Raw genomic sequence first — 22111 nt, 5'->3', positions numbered from 1 at the left:
TGGAGATATTGAATTTACTGACAATTAGTGGAATTATTTATTGCTTGAAGAATATTTGAGAGAAGATATATTCCATTAAATAGGTCTGAAAGATTTTATGTAGTGTTTGTGTAATGAATGATTCAAAATCTAGAATTAATTAAAAATGACTTAGCTTCTTAAATGTGTTATGTGTCGGATGCGAAGTAACTAAACAATTGAATTATGATGTTCTTTTTAATGAATGTTATATAATTAAATGTTATAAATATAATGTAATTGGAACTTGATAAAAAGAACAATCGCTTCAGATGATTTATCATGAAATTCAGGTTTAGGATATTTTACTGACTGAGTGTGTTTGATGTGGTCTATCTGGAAGTAGGATATTTCACCAGTGAAATTTTCTGGGGTCACATATTTCATGCGCTTCTTGAGATTTATAGCAAACCCAATCGGCACCTTAAAACACTGGATCCCTGATATATATTCTGCTAATATGGAATATTTGCTAGCTTCAATCTTGATTCTTCCACAATATATAATTTCGATTTCGTATATTTTTGATATATTATCTTTCGGAAGGTTTACTAATAATAAAACCAAATCAGTATTCCCGTTGCGGTTTTGGTTTGAACAATGAGCAAATATTTGAATTTACATGCAATAGGGTCTGTCCGAATTGTTTCGAGTAACTTTTCGATTTTCCCATCAGCTAGTTCGGAAATGTGTTTTCAGATTTTAGTTGGTGAAGACGAATTTTACTGTAGGTGAAAAGCTTTAATGCACAAAAACAAGAAAATATTGTCTTTGATAGTCGATATCTTCTTTCATAAGGTTGGATAGACTTTTAAAAAAATCGTTAACATTCTTGATGTTTGTATGGTCTATGACACATATTTCCTGATATCCTCAACACGCCTATACTTGGTTGTAAATTTCCTGTGCTTTTGATAATTGGATTTTAGAATAAGGGCAATACCAGGAAATCCTTCATTGGTTCAGCATCATCTTCAGGGGATTTTACCATCATTTGTGATTAGATTCATTTTATTAGGATTAGACGGCACATTAAATAAATTCTATAAAGGTTAAAAAAAAAACTTTTCCCGTTGCCTTTTCCTTGATTATTTATCCCTTTTGTTTTGTAATTCGCTGAGTGTTTCGTGCACAAGCTCCTGGTTCATTTAATGCTTTTCTAACGGCTCAACACTGATCAATTCTTTTTGCAGCCTTTGGTCCATTTCGGCATTTCTAAGCTCAAAAATGTTATTTGTTGCTTGCTGGGCATTGCACATTATCTACATTTTGAATCATTTTATAGTCGTTCATCAGGCTACAATTACATAAATTTTAAACTCAAAGTGAATTCTGTTCTAAAGTACAGATAAGACAATGATATCAGTTGCATTATTTAGATAGTTAAATATTGGCTAAAATTTAAAAGAGTATGAAGGTCATCAAAGGGGCTTACGATTCTGCATATTCCTTATTCCATCTGAGATCGGGGGGGGGGACAGTTGAATGTTTTTAAAGAAGGAAACACTTAAATTTAAAAAAAAAAAAGTCTTTCTAAAGGAAAGCTCGCTTTGTAAGTCATAACAGTTGTACATTAAAAGATTTTTTAAAAATGCTATAAGCTTTACTTATATAATGATCAGAACGATAACATCGAATTAAAATAAAATTCATTAAAAGTTAAGATTGATGACACTAGATGGCAGCTCGAAATGACAGTTTAACACGAGCTCGAAAGAGGAGAAACGAAAAGAGAAGCCATCTCATTATACCTTTTTCATATTCAAGAACATCTACAGTTCCGCATTAGATATTAAACAAACTTATTGCTGTTATAAATGTAGTGAAATTTTTTCATCACAAAGAAAAATGTTATGCATAAGTTTATTTATAAATATGAAAGGAATTTAAAAAATCCATACTAACTAATAGCTGAAAATTCACTTTCTGTCGGAAAAAGTGAGCAGTGAGAAAATAAATATTCTTTTACATAAATCTTGTAAAAAAAAAAAAAAAAGAAAGAAAGAAATTCTCTTTAAAAAAAAAGATTTCTCATTTTAACTACAAACGATAACTTAATTTCAAAATTGTAAATGTAGCAGCGATTAGTATGAATTTAGCTGCAAAATAAAGGGGAATGGTACAGAGCTTTGTTTTTTACCTTTTTTAGATGAAGAAATTTGAATATATTTTGTAATTATTTGATGAAAATTTTGAAACGTATATTCTCTATTCAGCATCTTTACAAACCAATTAAAAAAATCTATTTTTAAAATAATAATAAATATTCTTTAGTTTTTCTTGATTCTTTACGGGGTTATTAATCTGCTTAATAATTTAACAATCATTTGATTGTGGGAAACATGGTACTTTTCAAATGTAAAAATAGACTACATATTCGCATATATTATTAACTTTTTTCTTAATTGTATAACTATCTTATAAGAAATAACTATAAAACAACTTTTCCTTTGTAGAGACATCTGTAGGAAAGAAACCAAATTTCATGCACAAACTGTCAAAGTCATGGAAAGATGAAATGGAGTAAATTATTATTATTATTTTTCCCGCTGAAACATTTCCATTCCTTCATAAAATCCTCCACAGAATTCCATGAATTTTGGATAATCGAATTTTCTGTAGACTAATTTGAAATTGTGTGCATTTATTTGCATTGCAAAGCTAGTAAATTCCTTTCTTGTATGTATGTTATCATTTCTATAAATTAAGAGCAAACTTCTAAAAATAAAATAAAAATAGATTTATTAATCTTAAAAGATTATAATGTTCTAGAAGTCAAAACATAATTTGTGTGACATCGATGTAAATTTTGTAAGTATATTGGAATTCAAAACATTCATAAGTTTTCAATGAATGTTTAAAAATTTTCTTCCATTTGATGCTTACCATGGTTTAATTTACATTTTGCATTCTTTACGGCAATTCATTTTTTTTATAAATTTTTTTCTTTGGCATTTAGATTTTTATTTTTTTATTTTAAAAGCTTTTTTTTACACTTGTTTAAGAACTCTTCTAAAAGTATTGTTTTTATTTATAATTTTCTACATTTTATGATTCATTATTATAATTAATATGGAACTTTATCATCAATTCTTCTCAAATTTACTCCTCTTAAAAAATTTTTCATGATGATGCATATAATGAAAATGAATTAAAATTAGCGATTAAAAGATGATTAAATTCTAAAAACATTAAAATATTGTATTGTCATCTGGAACAGTCAACTGGCAGTACTATGCATGATCAGGAAATGTGTGAAAAATGGATTAGGAAATTCTTCTTTCATAGATATGATAGTAGGCAAGTTAAATAAAAACGCGCAAATTCAGGCACATACACACACACACAAAAAAAAAAAAAAAAAAAAAAAAAAAAAATCGCTTTTTTTTTTCATGTTTTTATATTATGAGGAATAAACTAAAGAATAATTTTAAAAGGCAAAAAAAAAAAAAAAAATGGAAAGAAATAAAAAGCAGCCTTCAAATTTTACAAAAAAAAGTCTGTGTCTTAATTATATAGGAATATACAGAAGACTATATACAATTGATATATTGTTTGATTTTAAAAGCATGTTTTTTCCTCTGCATTTCATTGTCACTAAAATTTTCTACTCCAAAAGTAAACTTCAAGCCACTTATTCATGAGTCCATATCAATTCACGTAAATCCGATTATTCTACATCAAAATAGAGCGTGAATGCGGAAACCGGTCAGTTTTGGTGTGGCATGGAATGGAAAGTTGACTACACAAATTTTTATCATTCTATAGCGTTTTGTAATTGGCCAGTATGTGTGAATGATAAGGAAGAATCTTGTGATGCGTAGAGGAGAGGACTTAGGGTGACTTTAATAAGACGCACATTTAAAGGTTTGTAGTGAAAAAGGCTTGAAATGGCTGCCAGGCCACGCTTACTAAATTAGCAATCTTACTAATGTCTACTAAATGGAATACTATTCTATAAATGGATGGGCTAAAAAACAGAATTTTGTGCAGTACCGCCACTATCAAAATTTTGAATGACCTGCCTAATAAATCTGACCTATTCATCATACGTGTTGCTTTTAAGTTGTATTCCTTGAAAAATTAATATTAACTGCATAATAAAAAAGTGATAAACGCAAGATGTACATATAATTCATGCAATGCTCTAAAGAATAGTTGTAATTATTCATAAGAAAAATATGAGGTTCTAATACGGTTTATTGAAATGATTGAAAAGATATTTGCACACACACGTAAAAATCATCCGTATACAGTTATGGTTATAACTATATTGGAGTTAACCGGCCTACCAAAGCATCCGGGAAATTGGATGACTGCCATCGCTTCTACAGGAAGCGGAAAAGGTTAGCTCCTAACATTATTGATTATGACTGAAACACCCATATTCATCTTCATGGCCCAACCCTTCCCGTAGCAGATATGCCTACTCATTGAAGTGGAGCTATCTCGGCTCCTGTAACATTGTTATGTCTGAGTTAGAGCCAGCTTATTTACCCAGTTATGTCTCGTTCACGCAGTCGCAATGGCTGATGGAGAATCTATATTTATAAAAGCAAGGATTTGTTTATCTAGATAATTTTATCCCACTTAAGCCATAAAATTTGATACACAGGTAATTGTAATGGCGATTCAAAACTCGAATTTCAAAGTGAACTTTATCCTTAATGTAATAGGAAATTTTTCATTATTTTGCCTTGTTATGAGCGATTTTTTTGCAAGTGTTTTGTCCTAATACTTTTCTGATTATCTGCCGAAGAAAATTCGATGCATTAACGGATAGGACAGAGAATTTTCGTGTTAATGAAATTTGTTTTGAAAATACTGTACAATTTATTAAAATTGTGTAATATTTCCAAACAAATTACGTAATTTCTGAGATTTTTTTTTTTTTTTAATTTAGTCATTTTCAAGAAAAAACATTTAGAATTAAAACTTGAATAGCAGTATCCGACTTTCTAAATGTGCTATATTTTTTCAAATGTTTTGAGCTAACAAGTGAATTTATTCTTAATGTAAATTAAAAACGGTCAAAATACTATTTTTATTAATTTTTAATTAATTGTCTTCCTGATGGAAGCAGATTTTCTTCACAGATTTGTGAGAAGAAACGGCATTTGTGCATTGCTAGTGTGACATTTTGCAATATGAAAAGTTGATAATAAACATTTTTTGTAAGGATGGACAATGAAGCAGATAAATAAGTGAATCTTAAATTTACTTTCTTTTATTCATTGTATATTTTAAAACATGTATATTTTAAAATATTCTGCAATAGACTAGCGGATCTTTCCCACAGTAGCTCTCTACGAGAACAGATCCACTTTCTCTTTTTCTTCTCCTGCAATTACAATGGACTCCGCTAGTCTGAAATAGTGTTTATTTTTGTTTAGTTTCATAGTAGTAGATAATCGAGTATGTGATTAAAAGTGCCTTTATTAATTTTTTTTTTTTTTTTTTTTTTTTGTAAATAGGTTTGGTTTAAATCTTGACACAGATTTATAACTACACTCTATAAAAATATTTATGCTAAATTTCGTCCATTTACTTTATTTCGACTTTTTTTTTTAATTTCGAAAATGCCTTCGTTGGAATTAGGAGCATTTAAAACGAAAGATTGTAGTCGAATGTGAATTGCAGTCTTCAAAGTTGCATTCATATTTTTTTTTTAAATAATTATCAAAACATCCTTTTGTCCTTAGATATAGAAGAAGTAAAAGGAACAATTCTCTTTTTTTATTATATTTTTTGTTAATTTTAGAAAATGAAAAATAAAGTATAGATATACTTTATTTTCCATTTCCATTCCCTCTTATGATTGCAAATAATGTCTATTAATAATAAAGACGAATATGAGTTTGTGTGAAAATGAGAGTCATACTTTACAAGTCTGAACATTTGACCTAGAGAAAATAACGGATATATATATATATATATATATATATATATATATATTTGTGTGTGTGTGTGTGTGTAATGATATTTTAACTCTAATTTCAATTTAATTAATTTTCAAGATTTTATCTTAATTTAGCCCATAGTAACTTCATTCTAAAATATTCTCTTATTTCGTGATCCAATTCCACTGTCTCTACTTAATTAATTCAAGAGAAGCTTTGTTAAATTGTTGAATCAGCTAAAATCTAACTTTCCCACACTACGCGTGAAGAGATAACATACCGCTGATCAAGCAAATTCTTTTTTAAAATCTCCCTGTGTTTCCCCTACCTTGTCCACCCGTATAACGAAAATCCCTATCGAAATCTCATAATACATTAGCACTGTAAAGAAGTATTTTCCCTATCAAAATCATAGGTTATATAAGACCAGGGATAAAATGTCCAAGAGCTTTTTCCCTCATGCCGTTTCTGTGTCGCTCTGTGTGCTCATCGCTAGTACATATGTAGCTCATCGCTAGTTCGTTTTATTTCATTTTTCTTCAAAATGAAATAAAACGACATCACAAAATTAAAAGTATCTTCATTGTCTTCAAACTGCATCATGCTTCACAACAAATAAGATTACATATTAAAAAGTCGACAGGATTCTGAAAATTATTATATATATATATATATATATATATATATATATATATATATATATGTAGTGTACGGAGCGTCCCCCTAGCGGCGTTGGCGGTACGGAGCGTCATCCTAGCGGCGTTCGCGGTACGGAGCGTCATCCTAGCGGCTGTTGAGAGACGAGGCGCTCGCCTCGTCTCTGAACAGCCAATAAGAAGCTATCTGATTCCCGCTCTAAGAACTGTGTTCGGTACTGTACTAGCGTCCCTCGATGTAAAGCGGCCCAGCCGTTCGTCCAGTTCATTAAATTTGTTTATGTTAAATTAGTGTGTGATTCTCTTAATATGAGCCATCTCTACGCATTAATCTCAACCGGGCTTTTCCCCTAGGGCCCGTGAGAGATATTTAATTTGACATATAATCCGATTAGTAGAGGCATGTTTTTTTGAGCCAGAGTTAACATACCTCTACATGTGGGGGCTCGGTCCGGAGTGCAATGACCTCGGAAATAGAAAAATAATCTTCGATCGTGTAAGAAGCTGGGAATTTCACCATTAGTTTTCGTCGAATTATCTTCGGATCGGCAGTGGCCGACAAAATATTTCAAGAAAAGTCTTCGGATCGGTAGTGGCCGACAAAATATTTCAAGAAAATCTTCGGCTCGACAGTGGTCGACAAAAATTTCAAGAAAATCTTCGGTTCGGCAGTGATCGACAAATTTTTCAAGCAAATCTTCGCTTCGGCAGTGGCCGACAAATTGTGAAGTTCCTGCATATTATCTCAACGGATATAATTGAAGAAGAACAGGTAGGAGAATTTTCTATATCATTTTGATTAAAGAATCTTGCAAGCATTTATTTTAAGATTTGTATATTTGTGAATGACTTTTTCAAGAAAAAGAAACTGCTTGAATGTGTTTATTTTAGAAATTTCTGTTTTGAAGAAATATTAGCATTATTATTATTATCGTTATTATATTAGCATTTGTTATTAGGAAAAATAAAGGCATATTCAAAATGTTTAAAAATACAAAAAAGAAAGATTTAATTATTGTCGCTGAAGCAATAGGTGAGGTAGTTCCGGAAAAAACAAATATTGTGAAGCTTAAACAAATTATAGAAAATAGCCAAGCGGCTAAAGATGATTTGGAATTTGTTAAAGACATTATCATTTCAACTGTAGAGGAACGCGAAAAAATAGAAGCAGAGGAACGCGGAAAAATAGAAGCAGAGGAACGCGGAAAAATAGAGGTCGAACGAGCGCGTGAAGAGGCAGAAAGAGCGCGTGAAGAGGCAGAAAAAGCGCGTGAAAAGGAAAGACAGTTTGAATTAGAAAAATTAAAACTAACTTTAGCTCATGAAGAAAGTATGAGAAACGTTCAAGCGACCGGAATAAGTAGTCCTAACGAACCTCCTCAAGAAAATCATGCGGAGTCCATCGAACAAATAATTAAAAGCATCCGCACATTAACAATGCCAATACCAACTAAATCAGAAAATTTCAATTTGTTTTTCAATATTTTGGAACGTGCTTTCGAAACAAAACAGGTTAAAACTGAATACAAAGCCGAAGTCCTTCTAAATTTGTTAGGCGAGAAATGCCGACATGTTTTGTTATACGCGAACGAAAGCGAAATAAAAGATTATGACGAAATCAAAAGAATAGTGTTAAGAGAATTCCAACCATCTGCTAAAGAATGTTGGGATAACTTTCAAGCCGCCAAAAGATTTAAAGGGGAAAATCACGTGCAATTCGTCTCAAGATTAAAAGCAAATTTAGAATATTATTTGGAACTAAGAAAAGTGAAAGATTTCGCGACCCTTTGTGAACTAATTGTAACCGATAAATTAACCAGCACTCTTGACAAGGACACATCCGAACACATTTTGATCAAACAAGGCTCCGACTGGTTAAAACCGCTGATGTTAGCAAAAGAAATAGACATTTACTTTCGCGCAAGAAATAAAAGTTTGTTTTGGGAAGAGAGTAGATATACACATGACTACAGCTCAAGGCCGCGCGTCAATAATTCCCGCCAAAATAATGATCATGTACACGGTGGAAATATTGATAGGAAAACTTGTTTTAAATGTAATTCTACATCGCATTTAATAAAATTCTGTCCCCAAAATGTTGATGCTAGACAACATAACAATCAGGGAAGATCCCATAACTCAAATCCTGTAAACTCTATGTTAAAATCAAATGAAATTCCACAAGAATTAATAATCGCTGAGTTGGAATACGCAGATATTATTGTAAACGACGTTCCTATTAAAGCTTTGGTTGATAGCGGAAGCGTATTAATGATTATTAATCCTAATTATGTAAAGAAATTAAATTATGTAGGCCGTAGCACAAAAATTAAATTAGCGAACAGTTCAATTGTCAGTCTTCCGTTAGTGGCGATAGATATTAGTCATGTTAATAAAAAGTCAGAAGTGAAAAGAGTTTTAGCAGCTGCTGATACTAATATTTCTTTTGAATGCATTTTACCATCTAATAGTTATTTAGATCTTAAAAATACTTTTCCCAATAAAAATGATAATAATTCAACTTCTCTCCTAAATGAAAATAAAAGTATTACTACTGGTTCGAAGATAAATGCTGACTCTGAATTTTATTTACAGAGTGATGATATATCTTTGAATAAAGATAAATCTGTTGATGTTAATTTAATAACTGATACTTGTTTTGAACAGAGTTTTTCTGATGTGAATTCTGAATGGTTAGTGAAGGAAGTATGCACAAATGTTTTAAATGTTTATTCTGAAAATGATTTTGATATAGGGTATTTATCTGATAAAAAATTAAAACATCATGTAATTAATTTAATTTTAAATTACTCTCCAAATAAAATCCGAACTACAGATTTGCAAATGTCTATTATATTAACTGATGACATACCTGTGACTTCACCGGTTCGTAGACTTGCTCCCATAGAAAAACAAGTTACAAAACAAATCGAGGAATGGCTTGCCCAGGGTATCATCGAAAAAAGCTATTCTGATTATGCGTCTCCAATTGTCTTAGTGAAACGTAAAAATCGCGAACCCAGACTGTGTATTGATTTCCGTTCTTTGAACAAAAAAACAATCAAAGATAAATTTCCTCTACCAAATATAGAAGATATTTTTTATAAGTTACACTCAGGCAAAATTTTCTCCACATTGGATCTCAAAAATGCTTACTTTCATATTGATTTGACTCCTGGCAGCAGAAAGTACACGGCTTTTATTAGCCATGAAGGATTATTCCAGTTTAAAAATTGTTTCGGACTTACGAATGCACCTGCTATGTTTCAACGTTACATTCAAGTAATTTTTCAAGAATTAATACATGACGGAACTTTAATTGTTTACTTGGATGATATTATTATCCCCTCTCAAACCATTTCTGAAGGTATTCAAAAATTGGAACGCGTTTTACACTTAGCCTCTGAATTTGGCCTACAGTTAAATCTAAAAAAGTATCAGTTTCTGAAAGAAAAAATTAACTTTTTTGGTCAAGTAATCGAAAATGGACAAATTAGGCCATCAACTGAAAAAACTTCAGCCGTACTAAATTTTCCACAACCACGTAATGAAAAACAAATCCAAAGTTTCTTGGGTTTAACGGGATATTTTCGGAAGTACATTAAAGATTATGCTTTAATAGCTAGACCTCTAAGCGATTTACTTAGAAATGGTGTAAAATTTGAATTCGGTCCCTCTCAAATAAAAGCGTTTGAGACCCTTAAAAGAGCATTATCGCAAGATCCAGTTTTACATCTGTACAAACCAGGTTCCAAACTGGAACTCCATACAGATGCTTCCAAATTAGGTAACGGTGGAATCCTTCTTCAAGCTGACGACGATGATAATTTACATCCCATAGCTTATATGAGTAAAAAAACAACACCTCAGGAAGAAAATCTATCGAGCTATGAACTAGAAGTTTTAGCTGTTATTAAAGCATTAACGAAATTCCGTACTTACATTTTAGGAACTAAAATTAAAATTGTCACTGACTGCTCTGCGTTCAAACAGACTATTACTAAAAAAGAATTAATTCCTAAAATAGCGCGTTGGGTTTTATTCCTCGAAGATTTCGATTATGAGATAGTACATCGCTCAGGTAGTCAAATGCGTCACGTTGATTCACTTAGTAGATACCCAACAGTCATGACTGCAATTTGTGATGATTTAACAGCGCGAGTGCAAGTGGCACAGATGTCAGATGAATACATAAAAAAGTTGAAAGAATTATGTAAAGATAACAACCAAGTTGATTTCGTGGTACAAAATAGCATTCTGTATAAATGTCAGGACAACCGTCGTTTGCTCGTAATACCTGAACTAATGAAACACGAAATAATTAAGAACGCGCATTCAAAAGGGCACTTCGCCGTGGAGAAAACTAAAAACATTATCGAACGTGACTATTTTTTCCCGAATATGCAAAAAAGTATTGAATCGGTAATACAGAACTGTGTCGAATGCATCCTAGTCAACCGGAAGCGTGGTAAACCTGAAGGGTTCTTACATCCTATTCCGAAGGAAAACTTTCCTCTAAGTACTTACCATGTTGACATTATTGGACCCTTAGTGTCAACCAATAAAAATTATAATCATATTCTTACTATAATAGATGCATTCTCAAAGTTTGTTTGGTTATATCCTGTTAAAGGTGTAACTGCAAATGATGCAATTACGAAACTGCAATTGCAGGAAGCAGTGTTCGGAAATCCTATGCGCATCATCACGGATAAAGGTTCCGCATTTACCTCCAAGGAATTTACAAACTATTGCGCGAATCAAAATATTAATCACATTCAAATCACCACAGGAATACCTCGAGGAAATGGACAAGTGGAAAGGGTTCATGGAACTCTTATCCCCCTGCTTGCCAAACTTTCCATCAATGATCCCACGAAATGGTACACTCATGTTCAAGCAGTACAACGTGTATTTAACTCTACTGCTCCACGGAGTACAAAATTTACTCCTTTCGAACTCATGATCGGTGTGCAAATGAGGCATAAAAAGGACCAGAAAATTCTCGATATCCTACAGGAAGAATATGAGCAAATGGTCATCGACAACCGCGAGGACATTCGCGAAGAAGCGCGACAGAATATCTTGCGCCTTCAAGAAGAGAATAAAAGAGCTTACAACAAGCGCAGGAAGAAAGCTACTCAATATAATCCAGGTGACTTAGTGGCCATACAGAGGACCCAATTCGGCAGTGGTTTGAAGCTTCGCCCGAAGTTCCATGGTCCCTATCGCATCACAGCGAAGAAGCCACACGAGCGGTACCTAGTGGAGAAAGTGGGAATCCACGAAGGCCCCAACCATACCTCTACAGCAGTAGATTATATGAAGCCTTGGTCTACAACTGCATAAAGCATTTACTTTACAAAATCTAAAATGTTTTCAAAAATCTAAAATTTTCTTTTTTGAGTTTTTTCAGATTCTTTCTCAGATTGACGAGGACGTCAAGATCATCAGGACGGCCGATTGTAGTGTACGGAGCGTCATCCTAGCGGCGTTTGCGGTACGGAGTGTCATCCTAACGGCGCTCGCGTCGTCTCTCAACAGCCAATAAGAAGCTATCTGATTCCTGCTCTAAGAACTGTGTTCGGTACTGTACTAGCGTCCCTCGATGTAAAGCGGCCCAGCCGTTCGTCCAGTTCATTAAATTTGTTTATGTTAAATTAGTGTGTGATTCTCTTAATATGAGCCATCTCTACGCATTAATCTCAACCGGGCTTTTCCTCTAGGGCCCGTGAGAGATATTTAATTTGACATATAATCCGATTAGTAGAGGCATGCTTTTTGAGCCAGAGTTAACATACCTCTACATATATATATATATATATATATATATATATATATATATATATATATATATATATATATATATATATATATATATATATATATATATATATATATATATATATATATATATATATATATATATATATGGATGATAGACATATGCACCTAGGAATGACTATTTAAAAATTTTAATTAGAATTATTATTAATTAAAAATTAAACATATTTTCATTATAACTTACGAATATTTTCGTAATATTACAGCATAACAATACTTTATACACCATTTTAAAATTCAAAAAAATTTACTATTTTTTATACCACACACCTTTATTTTTATTTTTTTATTAATTTTTTCAAAATATTCTAAACATATTTCATTGTTCATAATACTGTATTTTATTGTGGAAGCGAAACTGAAATCGTTTTTTACGTTGCTACTAATATTTCATCTTGACTTCTTTTTCATAATGTTAATGGTCAAGTATAAAGACTTGGTTTATTTTTCCCTATTGAAAAGATTTCTACGCAGTGCTTTTAATAAAATATTCCATATTTTGTTGTAAATACAATTAAGGTTTAACCTCAGGACAAAGCCATGGTGAAACTTTTTTTTTATATAATATACTCATTTTTAAATACTACTGCTCTTTACGGCGATATATAATTGGATCTATAAAGATACTGATAGAAAATTGGGGAAACGCAATGAACAGAACAGAATACGACTTCTAAAATTGCATGAGTTGTATACCTAGCAAAACGTAAAGTTTAAAAATATTTTGCTGAGAAAACCATTAAAATCAAGTTTTACAAAGAAATATAATTGAAACTTTTAGCAATCATTTATACTGGAAAACAAAATGGTGTCAAAAGTGGCTAGCATCTAACAAATAAATACCTATAATTCACGGGAAAAAGAATATCGATAGGTATGTCGTAATATTTCGTAAAGAACTTATATTACATCAACGGGAGTGGATTTCCCAAAATTTTTTCGCATTCTCTATAATAAACTTGTCATGCCAGAAAACGCCTTGCATGGCACTGGCATAGTTATGAAATATTAAATGTTGACGCGAATTTAGTATTTTTGCTGATTCTGTCCTTGTCGAGTTTTTTTGGCGATTAACCCCTATTATGGCGTTAACAGAATCTGAAAATCGAATTTGTGCTTTAGACACGTTTTTCTCTACTGATTGGAAAAAAAGATTTGTCACAAAAATGCATTTGTAATCACAAAATCTTCATACCAGATTTGATATATTTAAATACTGCGTTTTTGAAATATCCCATTTGCATGTTTCTGAAAGTACAGAGTACCCGCTCTTGGGTTTGGCTCAAAATTTGACAAGTGTTAACACTATAGATCTTAAATCTGTGCACCGAATCTTATCTATCTAGCTCCCTTCGTTTTGTAATTATTGTGTTTACTTACATTCGAACAGCTAGACAGATGGATTTCCTCTGAAAAGATTTTACACAAAATTTGATACAAATTGGTTTTAAATATTTATTGTAAATTTTTAAAGCCGATTTGTATCAAATTTCAACTATCTAGCTCAAAGCATTTCTGAGTTATTTTTGCCCCAGACAGACGGACATTTTGCAAAAATGTGAATATTCGTCAAAATCTTGAATTCGAATGTGTTGACGATTACTGTATTTTCTCTATACTACGTATACGAAAAAGTAAAAAAGACTAATTATGTTTTGTGTAACAGTTACAAAATTAACGATAAATATTGCCTTTTGTTTTTGCATTTAAAAATTAAAACATCGTATGCATCTTTTATAAAATTATTCAGACTTTGAACAGTAAGAATGTTATTAAATTCAATTGAAGAAACAATTTATCTGAAGGTATCATTAATGCACCTTGAGCTTCCAGAAAAAAAAGGTAAATTTAATCTTACGTAAAGATAAGAAATCACATTTATTCTAGACGATACTCAGCAATTGACTCCATTTTTAAAAGCACTGAGATAATAATAAAAAAACTTTGATTACAAGTACGAACTTTCATCAGCACAATTTGAAAAAGGAGGTGACACAATCCTTTGATAAAATTATTACGAATCTAAACATGAAAAATATATTTAAAAAAAAGTTTGTGATCGTAAGCCCTGTACATGTGGATCAAAAGTAGAAATTTATGGTAATTGTTGAAATTTTTTAACCATCTGGAGTGGTCTCCAAAAACTTTCTCGCATACTCTCTAATAAAGATGTCATACCAGAGAATGCCTTACATGACAATGGCGTACAATAGTTACGAAATATTAACTTTTGAATTCAGTATTTTTACTGGATATATCGTGTCACCCTCGGCGAGTTAAAATTATTCAAAATTCGAATTTGCGTTTTAGACATGTTTTTCTCAACCGATTGAAATAAAAATTTGACACAAGACTGCGCTTGCAGTTAGAAATTCTCATACCAAATTCGATATATTTAAATCATTGCGTTTCTGAATTGTCGCATTTACTTATTTATGAAAGTACAGACCGACAGACAATCAACCCGCTGTTGGATTTGGCATAACATTTGACAAGTGTCTTTAATATGGACGTTAAATCCGTGTACCAAATCTTATCTATCTAGTTCTCATCGTTCTGTAGGAATCGTGTCAACTTACATTCGAATTGTCGTATAAACAAACTTATGAACAGATTTTACTCCAAATTTGATGTAAATCCGTAAGTTTGGTGTAAAGAGCGTATACCAAATTCCAACCGGCTACCTCAAAACTTTTTGAGTTACCTTTGTCACAAATAGACAGACGGACATTTTCTGAAAATATGTTTTTTGAACTCAGGGAGGTCTAACATGTGGAGATTTATAAAAATCTCGAGTTCGAATTTTTCAGCGCTTACTATACTTTCTCTATACTACATATACGTGAAAATAATAATACATAAATCTAAAATTACTTCCCGCAAGAGTGAAAATATTTTCTCTCAATACGACACATTTTGAGTTTAACTTCGCAATATGGTCAATAAGATCTGCTATACATTTTAGAGCCTCTTCCTTTTGATCAGTTCGGTTCAAAATTTGATATAGAAACATAGCTTTGTTTTTAAGATCAAATACGAAATTTCATTTACCTTGCTTGGATATTTTTGAATAATCCTTTTCATAAACTCACAAACAGATAGTTTACTCATTAACTAATTTAGCCAAAAATTAAAAGAAGACTCAGCCTTTTAACTTGTTGCACTTTCGAATTATTTATAATTTGCCTTTCACATATAGGTAAATATCAGTCTGCCGACTGATCGGTAGACAGTTAACTAGATTACGGATTTGATCCAAAATTATAAGAGCAACAGTTTTAGTCATAAAATCATAAACCAAACTTGTTCTCTAACTTGCTGCTTATTGTTGTTATCATGTTCGTATAAACATATAAAGATAGACAGACCATTCTCCCTTTTTTGCCGGATATTGTCCAAAATTGTACAGATATCTACAATATTTGTGGAAAAACATATATCAAATTTCCTCGATGTGGCCTCTTTCTTTTTTGAATTACCGATTTCTCAGATATATATGTAAATGTAAAAATCCTTCATATGTTGGTATAAAGTGAGAGAGAAAATCTCAAGAACAAACTTAAAATTTGCTTGGTGAAAGAAAGTTATAAAATGATGTTATGTGCGGAAAATATCATTCATTAGTTTCATGTAAATACCACATGCTAAATTTCATCAACCTTGTTTTTGAGCTGTCGTGCTCACTTACATACAGATAGAAAGACATCAAGTCTATTCTTTAACACGGGCTTTATTGAAAATTGATATATATCTATAAATTCGATGTAAATGACATTAAACATGGCATATTAACGAAAAATTTACATTAACATTATATAATTGCAATTCATTTGTTTCAAACTATTTTTTGTCCTTTTATACAGTGAGAGTAAAAATCCCAGTGGGAATTGTCTCCTTAAAATTCTTCTCGCATACTCTCTAATAAAGGTATTATCTCAGAGAGTCTTTCATGGCATTGGCATACATTAGTTACAAAATATTTATCTTTTGGCGTTTTGACAAAAACTATTTTTTGATTCTTGGCAATTTTTTATAAAATTAACCCTTGGCATAAGGTTAATAGCATCCAAAAATCAAATTTGTGTTTTAGAGGCTGTTTTCCCAATTGAAACAAAAATTTGGCAGAAAAGAACATATTGGTACGGATTTACTCCGATACTACTAGCCACCGGGTTCGATTGTAGTGGGTATATGGTGTGAAAACAATCAGCAGGCATCAATAACAAACATTATTAAACACGAAGACATGGACTACGAATACAAAGACAACAAATATACAGCCGAGACGAACACAGGGCAGCACACAATTACCCACAAGTAGTAATCAGTAGCAATAACAGCCATAGCACACAAAGCAGCCAGACAAAATTCAGCAGGGGAAGGAATCTTCGTATCTTCACTCTACGATATCTCCAAACGGCTGCAATTCCCCACTGTCTCCCCACTTTAGCTGTATCCAACTGTCGACAAACTACTACACGACTGGCTACTCCTCACAGGACTCTATGCTGCTTCCACCAGAGCCGGCCTTCTTTATAAAGGGGAACGGGTACAAAAAGCCATTTGGGGCCCTTCTTTTTTGTGAATTGAAAAAGTACAAACGCGAACATATATTATTAATGCATGTTTATTTAATGCGTGATTTTGTTTTGGCTAATACATCAATTACCTCAGAAAAATTTTAAAAATGTGCAATTTCTTTTTCCATGTTTAATACAGCAAGTGCATTTAAGTGTTCTGAATACATGCTTAACCGAAGATAATTCTTTATTAATTTTAATTTGCTGAAAGAGCGCTCAGCACTTGTTGTAATAATTGGCAACTTAAAGAAAAGTTTTAACACAGTTAATACATTTAGAAATAACTCATTATAATTATTATTTTGTATGCATTGCAATATGTTTTGTGCGTTATTTACATCTCTTTCTTTCAAAATCAAATCCCGTAGCAAACAAATTCCCTGGATTAGGTTTTCATCTACATCTTTGTTATGAAACGTTGCAAAGTTTTTGGAACATTTCTCTAATTCATGTTTTTCTGAAGTTTTTATAACAGTGATTAATCTGAAATCAGAAATAATATTTGGTATACTTTTAAATCTATCTTCTATTTGTACAATAACAGTATCAATTACAGTGTTAAAATAATAACACCGCCGGCGTCCTGGCATAGGGGTAGGGCGTCTTCCCCGTGTTCTGGGCGTCCTGGGTTCGAGTCCCGGTACGGGCATGGTTGTTCTTCCTCCGTTCTATCTGTGAGATGTGTGAATGTGCCCCCCTGTAAAAAGGGGTTGTGCAAGCGAATGAGATGTGTGAGTAGCTAAGACGTACTCTTGGCCCTAGTTGGCGCTACTAAAACAAGAGACGCTCCCTTGGCTTAAAATCGCTGATGTCGTCAGCGAGCTTCTGCATAGCAAGTGCCACTATAAACAACAACAAATAATAACACCTAAATTCCTCTACCGGGTTTTTTTAGAACTTCGTCTTCTGCTATCATGGAATATATATATATATATATATATATATATATATATATATATATATATATATATATATATATATATATATATATATATATATATATATATATATATATATATATATATATATTTCCAATTCATTTTTCAGAATTCCTTTTTCTGAAATATTCACACTACTTCCTAGCACTTTTGCGTCTAAAAATGTGTTAAATTTTCTTCTTAAATTTTGGATTTCAGTTTTAATCTTATTGACTAAATTGAAAGCCGAGTCAAGAACAATTGTTTTTTCTTGCAAACCATACTATTAAATATAAACTAAATGACATTTCTTGTATTGCATCCAATAAATTTTAGCTTCTGTACAGCTATATTATCGTTACTTACATCAATAAATTGTTCTGGGCCATTACAAGTTTGTTTAAACTGTGTATACACTGCTTTAACTGAATCTATTTTGACTTGGCAATGAATGTCAAATTATGTCTTAAAAGTAATGTTTAAATGCTTTTGTAGAACTTCCCATCTTTTTGTAGATGCAGAAAATAATCAATATAAGCGTTGGAATATCCCAACATTTTTTTTACAATATATGCTGCTGGAAGCGGCATCACAAATTAATAAATTAAAGAAGTGTGATACGCAAGGCACATAAATTGCATGCGTGTTTAGAGAAAGTATTTTAGACTGTACACCTTTTCTTTTTTATTTCGCTACCATTGTCATATGCTTGCCCTCTACAATTCATAATATCTAAATCAAACTCGCTTAATCTTTCCAATAGAGTTTTTGCTAGTCCTTCTCCAGTCACATCAATAAACGTTATAAACGACTCATTTATAGTTAACATTATCTCTTCAAAATTTACATACCTAATAATGATTAAATTTGTTCTTTATGGGAAATATCAGAAGTACAATCCATTTGGATACTGTAGTACATGGCTGCTTTTATATCGTGTTTAATTTTATTAATGACTTCATTTCCGCGCAGAAATAATTTGTTCTTGTGACTTATGTGCTAAATGATGCACAATTCTATTTTTAGAATTTATTATTTTGTTTATATGATCCATTAGCACAGGGTCGTATTTACATAATAATTTGATTAAACTTTAAAAATTTCAATCATTAGGCGTACCTATTATTTCGTGGGTACGCCGTTGTTATACACTAAAAATAGAATCACATCTACAACTCTTTGAAATAGTAATTTGAGTCGTGCTATTTCCTTACTTATATTAACTTGATTTGTTTTATCAAGAGTCGAACATAAATTTAGTGGTTTTAGTAGTTCTTTTCCAAGCAATAAACGAATTAAAATGACAACTAGAGCGCTCATGAGTTTGGATTACAATTGACAGCTTTCTCCAATTATTATAGCAACCTACAAATCGTGTAGTTTGATCATTTGCTCTTCTTTTGGAAAACAGTATACAACAAAAACAAAATACGGGGTCTTGCGTTTTTGAATAAATTAACCAGCTGCGAAATTGGGTTTCACAATTTTGCATTTTTTAAAAGTAGTATGAAGTGGAAAATGATCTATCTTCAGTATTTTTAGCAAAAACTCTTTTGTGTTGTACAGATCCGATTTTAACAAAAAACCAGGATCATTTATACTCTCTTGATCATATTTGTTATTGTCGTTTTCGTCATTTTCAGATTCGTTCATATTTGTATAAACACACGGTTCTTCAACAAATTTCACTGTTTCAACATTTTCATTGCTATACTGTGTACTTAGCGCGGAACTTTCTTATTTAGTTGAAGTTTGAATTGTAACTTCTGAAGTCGAAGCAATTTCTTTGCCAGAATTACTTCGCAGCCAAGAAAACAGATCCACTTGTGACTTCCTGAAGTTTAGCTTTTCTTCTTTTTTCTTTTTTGATAAATTTCTTTTTTGACACCCAGAGGGATATTTCTTTGGCATGGACATGGTTATATCTAACAGCATTAAGCAGTTTTTGGAATGAATTATCAAATTACTATATGCTATATTATACACTATTACCTAGTAGGTGAGGTAAGTGACTGTAAATCTACTTACCTTATTTTAACAATATTTTGCCCACTTGCACTAGACTATTATATATACTGAAAGCTTCGTATATTTCAAAATCCGTCGACTGCTCCATTTAAACTTCTTCCTTAATTTTTTTTCATTCTGGTCGCGGCCGGTGAAGCAGTAATGCAATGCGCGTTGCTAAGAGTTGATCGTGTAATTTATATTCGTTTTACTTTTTGTTTGAACAACATAATATAAACAAACATGCACAGATGCACGGATAAAAAATATTACATTAGATGTAGAAAAAAGTAAATAGCTGATGATTTACAAGTCCATTAGAACCCAGCCTCAGCCTCGAATTCTGGCCGCCGCTTGCGCCCGGAAGTCGCGCCGCTCTGTCTTAAAGGGATTTCCTTATTCATAAATGAACCCTTCCTTTTATAGGTATCACTAAGATCATTGCTTAATAACGGCGTCAGTCGACGTTTAGCCAGCCACGTGGAAACAAACTTGTATACTTTTAGTACGTGTAAACGTTATTATTGTTCAGAACATTATTTTAATTCAAAATTACGGTGCCCCCCCCCCTCAGTCGGAGGGCCCTGTTCATAGCACCCACCGCACCCCCTAGATGGCCGGCCCTGGCTTTCACAATAAACACCAGGACGCGGCACACAGATTAGTTCAGCAATCGCTTGAGCTCCTCACAATGCTTATTGCTTCGTTATCCTCTTGACGACTCGACATTTGCCTACGACTCCGACTCACTGCAGTTGAGACTGCAGGCCTTTTATAGTTCCCGGTAGGCGAACCGAGAAGGTTTTAGACCAATCAGGCGTATCTCGATTATTATTGGCTGAATTGCTGAAATTCTCGAAGTTTCCAGTAATATCTATTTTGTCGCCAAACGGTATCCAGATTTTGAGATCAGTGACGTGGCACCCGATCAGCACCCAACAGAGCTGATCATAAAACGGTCTTTCCAGTGATTTACTAACCGTGCTGGGAAGCAACATTACAGGTTTGTAACAATACGTAGTCACAAAATCCCATACCAAATTTGATATATTTAAGGCATTACGTTTACAAGTTTCTGAAAGTATAAATCGACAGACGGTAATAGATTATGCTCACCATTTGAAGAGTATCAATACTGTAGATTGTAAATCTGTGTAACGAATTTTATTCAGCTAGCTCGCATTGTTTTGTAGTTATTGTGTTAACTTATATTTATTTGAATAATCGGACTTCCTTTAAGTTGATTTTACTCAATAGTTGGAAGAAATTTACAAATTTTGTGAAAAGATCGTATACCATATTTCATCCGTCTAGCTCAAAGCTTTTGAATTCTTTTGTCACAGACGGACAGACAGACATTTTCCCAAAATGTGTTTTTCAAACTCCGGGAGGTTTAAAATATGGAGATTCATCAAAATCTCGAGTTCAAATTTTTTGACGAATGCAATACGTTATCTATATTTCGTATGCGAGAAAGAAAAAAAAATGTATTTAACAATTTTTCATTTGCGAAACATTTTATTTCAAATTCATTATTGACTTGCAATATATTCATAACCAAGAAATCTTTCTTAATAACAAAGGTAAATGTGTATGTGTCTAACGTTGTTTAGGCATTGGCACTCTACACTACAGAGTATTTGACCTAAAACGACCAAATTTGTATAACATATACCTTGCAGGACGGGAATGTACGCTACGGAGATTTTTTTACAAATTTCAATTAATTAAAATTAAGCTAAATTTTGGCATTTTTCTTCGATACCTTCTTAAAATATTATTACACGAAAATTATTTTTTGCATTGTTTCAAAATATAAATTATTTTAATTTTAGTTATACCAATTTTATAATAATGCGTATTTTTCCTGAATTTTGGCAATTTATTTAAAATATTTTTTCCTGATCTCCAATAACCCATTACAATGTTGTCCTGAAATTCGATTTTTTTTTTCCGCTGAAGCTCATAGTATAGAAAGAGGTATATCAAAAATTCCATCTGGTTGAAATCCTTTAGTTGGTACCACTTCACAAGAATAGTGAAAATTCTGACATGAACTGGCCAAAAAAAGTCATCGTAACAATACCTAAACCAGTAAAGAGTGCTGTGATAAAATCTAACTCAAGCAAAACATTAATAGTTACTTTTAGTTTTCCCATTTACGAAGTATGTCAAGAAAAAGATGTATA

Source organism: Argiope bruennichi, chromosome 5 (genome assembly GCF_947563725.1).
Source record: "Argiope bruennichi chromosome 5, qqArgBrue1.1, whole genome shotgun sequence".
In the NCBI taxonomy this organism is placed as follows: domain Eukaryota; kingdom Metazoa; phylum Arthropoda; class Arachnida; order Araneae; family Araneidae; genus Argiope; species Argiope bruennichi.
This window is presented reverse-complemented; position numbering follows the sequence as displayed.